Raw genomic sequence first — 4,150 nt, forward strand, 5'->3', positions numbered from 1 at the left:
ACAAAAATGACTGTTTTGGTATTTGTTTACGTATTTGCCCATACATGTCCAATCAGCGCCCGTAGTGGCTGTATCAGAGCTGATGTACTAAGGGTAGGTACTGTTCGGCAGAAATCCGTGATGATACTGAAATAAAATTAAGCTAAAAGGCAACCGCAGTGCGTGTTCGCATGCGTTTTTGCGGAGGTCGATGCACACGACAGTAATGTAACCACCCCCACCACCCTTTAGGAACACTTAAAAATGTGATGCATCTTAGTCTTTCATTGCTTTATAGTTTTAAAAGGAAAGTTTTAAAATTTTGAAATTTAAGGGTACTTTAGTAACTCTTTGTTTTTTAATGTGCTACTATTAAGGAATTTACACACTGACATTTAAAATTAAAGATATTTGGGAATATATCTCGTTATGCTGTGGCCTCACGATCACTGAAAATTCAGGATCCTAGCTTTATCGAAAACAAAGATAAAGGTTGAAATGAAAATGCCCCGAATAAATATACCATATGAAGCTTAAATTACTCAGTTAACTCATATCCCGTATGGTCTAGTGGCTAGGATACCTGGCTTTCACCCAGGAGGCTCGGGTTCGATTCCCGGTACGGGAGTTCTGCATTTCTACGTAATTTGCTTTTTTTTTCGATTTTTCATTTTTTTAATAAATTTGTAATGTTTACAAATTATTTAGTAGCGTTTTATTATTTTGTTTAAAGTATTATTATAATTTGACCTCTCTGAAGTATGAAGTCTCATACATTAGTGGGTCTACTAAAATGGTCTTACCGTGCTAACCAAATATTTAAATCCCTAGAAGCATTCAGAAGACTAATGTGGTTTTCACTCTGAGATAGAGGATTTCTCTAAAAAGATATTGGTCGTTTAAGTAATGTACGTTTTAAAAATTACTGACAAATATAGATTAACTGGATTATAGAGTACAATGTGTAAACAATATTAGTTGCAATAGATTATTTTCAAGAAATCCATTACATATAAAACCTTTCGCCATAACAGTGATAATTCAACGGCGCTAGAATACATAGACAAGGAATTGTTTCGCTTTGGTTTGTACCATCATACTATAATAATATGATAAATGCGAATGTCAGTTTGAGTGAAGGTTTGGACACACATTGTCGGGGTCCATAAGAATACTTAGAAATACTTTCATCTCGAAAAAAGGTACTGTTCCCCAGAAAATCGGAAAAACTCGTTTTCTAATAAAGTTGAACAACTCGAGTATTATTGGACCAATTTCAATTATATTTTACGTGTTTAAAAGTGTGTTTTTTGCGGTTCCTTCGTACCTTGACATGGAACTCCTCATCCCTACTCCTGTTTTACATAATTTATGATAATTTAGCTTCTCTCATAAAATTTACAATGAATATTAAATATCTATGATAACATGATATGATGGAATCCTCAACCTTGATAATGCAGAGGTGCCTCGAACCTAAACCATAAGAGTAAGCGATTTAGAGCCTTCACATTTATTTTCAGGTTATTAAACAGAGACACGATGAATAATTGCCTTTAAGTCCTAAACACTGATGACGCAGGGGTGCTTCCAGCCTAACCCGTATGTGTTATACACTTCATACTTTCGGATATTTATAATTCTACTACTCCTATGTTATAAAAACACACTCTTTCACTGTTTTACTGCGTTACATCACGCTCGGGGACTATGGGTGTGGTCTGTTGGAGATCCCGGTCGGCCGTAATTAAATGAAATAGTAAGTTCTAACCGAGCACAAGCTATTAACATAAAATATTACATTCCAATATCGTCTCGTATATATTAGCTTTATCGCAATTTGTACGTTTAAATATTGCATGTTACAAGTAGCAAAGTGCAGTCCACCTGATGGTAAATGGCCGCCCGTGGACATCTGTAATGAACTCCAGATAAATGATTCTTACCTATGGTCGGTTACAGCTGCGTTGCTCATCTTAAGACTACGTTGGAACACCTCGGAAATGTATGTCGGCCTTACAAACCTTACCTTACTGTACAAAGTAAAACACAGCAGTGCATAACAATTTTGGTAGTGGGTACCATTACTGTTAGTAGACAGAAATAAGTAAGGCGGTGGTGCCGTTGGAGTGAAACAACACAGGGTTTTACCATAGAATTTGATAAAATAACACCATAGTAATAACAAAACCATGTACTTTTTTGCTTTCTTTTTTTGTAAGGCAGGTTTGTTTCCCAGGGTCCATATTTTTCCTTTTAGGTGTCGTCACCTATAGGATAAGTCAGGCAATGCGCAAGAAGTACAAACCGTGTACGCGATCATGAATGTCTTGGTGCGTATGCTGGAGCGGCCATTATTATTACATTCCTATATTATTATTCCAAAATAAATGTACTTGCAATTCTAGTTTTTGACATTTTTTTACCCGACTGCCAAGGAAGGGTTATGTTTTTCGCGCGTATCTTGTATGTTTGTCTTTCTTTATTTGATCCGATCTAACAAACGGCTGGATGAATTTCAACAGATAAGGTGTCATTATATTTGTCTCAATGACCCGAGTGTCCTTAGATAGGTGTTAGTAAAAAAAAAACAAAATGGCGGATTTTTGGCGCGAAATAGTAACACATTTAAAAAAAAAAGTTAACCGAACCTATCGAGTAGGGTATCAAATGAAAGGAAATTAAACGGAGATTATAAAAACATATTTGTATATATATAAAACAGCAAGGTGACTGACTGACTGACTAACTAAATGACTTTTTCATTTATCAAAAATCAACGTACAGCCTAAACCAAGGACCTTACACTTCTGAAATTTTGCACATAGGTTCTCTATATAGCGCGAATAAGTACTAAGAAAGGCCTTTTGGAAATTCTACCCTAAAGAGGGTAAAATAGGGTAAAACAGTTTTTTTGAAATCCTTTAATTTTGAAGCAACTACTATAAAATTTTGTATTTGGCTTTCTGGATAGGAACAAGGACGCACTTATTTATCGCCCTCCGAAAAATCAACCCCGTAGAGGGTAAAATAAGGATTTAAAGTTCATTTGAACAATCGTCAATTTTGAAGCAAACACTATGAAATTTTGCATCAGGCTTGTTAGATAAAAATAATGAAATTCTACCTCTAAGGAGGTAAAATAATGACCGAAACTTTGATTTACTGAAGTTATATATTTTATATACCCTAAATGGTGGATTTATTCGCGAAATACGAGTAGTAACACGTTTTAAAAAAAGTTAACCAAACCTATCGAGTAGGGTGTCAAAATACAGGAAATTAAGAGGAGATTACACATACGTTATATAATATATCTTATATATAAAATTCTCGTGTTAGTTACCGTACTCCTCCGAAACGGCTTCACCGATTTTCACCTAATTTTATATACATATTCAGTAGGTCTGAGAATCGGCCACTATCTATTTGAAGGTGGTAGAACCCTTTATGGTTCGATTCCGGCGGCACCACCGCCACACCTATTTCTGCCTAATAACAGCAGTGTTAGGCGTGGTAAGAGAGACAGACTTTTCCGAGGCGTTCCAGCTTAGTCCTCAGGGGTGGCGGCGCATCTGTGGCCGACCTCAGGTGGGAATATTTAGATATCTGAGGTTGATTACAGATGTCCATTGGCGGCAGTAGCCACTTACCATCAGGTGGACTGTATGCTCGTCTGCTACTCTTATATTATAAAAAAGCCGGGTCAGCTAGTACATATATACTCGTATATACACATCAAGATGACTGTCTGACAAAATGAGTGAGTTGCTGTACCAGAGATCGACGCAAAGGGAAACCGCTGAACTTAAGCGTGCTGGAATTTTACACATTTTTTAGGTTCTTTATTATATAGCGTACCTAAATGAGCACTACGAGGATAAAATAGGATAATATTGTTTCAACATCTTTTGCTTTTGAAGCAGACACTTACTATGAAACTTTGTATGTGGCTTTCTGGATAAAAATAACGAAATGCCTATTTCACTGCTTTTGGAAATTCTACTTCAGCCTTTTTGGTGCAGTCGGGTTTTTGATTTTTTTAAATTAATTACTTGTTTCATAAAATGCTCTACATGAAGCAGCTGAAGATTATTATTATATATTTTGATGTTTTTCGACTTAATTAATATTTTTAGTTAATTCATACACAATATAGGTAATTTAATTA

The 4,150-nt window shown here is 35.6% G+C and overlaps 1 non-coding gene across 1 annotated transcript; it reads left to right on the forward strand.

The window, feature by feature from the left end:
* Positions 1–535: 535 nt before the first annotated feature.
* Positions 536–607, forward strand: TRNAE-UUC (transfer RNA glutamic acid (anticodon UUC)). Its single transcript has one exon. It is a non-coding gene; the product is annotated as a tRNA-Glu (tRNA).
* Positions 608–4,150: the final 3,543 nt, after the last annotated feature.

The sequence above is a fragment of the Epargyreus clarus genome, unplaced genomic scaffold, assembly GCF_041222505.1.
Source record: "Epargyreus clarus isolate Ecla_fem2 unplaced genomic scaffold, WU_Ecla_fem_2.2 ptg000007l, whole genome shotgun sequence".
In the NCBI taxonomy this organism is placed as follows: domain Eukaryota; kingdom Metazoa; phylum Arthropoda; class Insecta; order Lepidoptera; family Hesperiidae; genus Epargyreus; species Epargyreus clarus.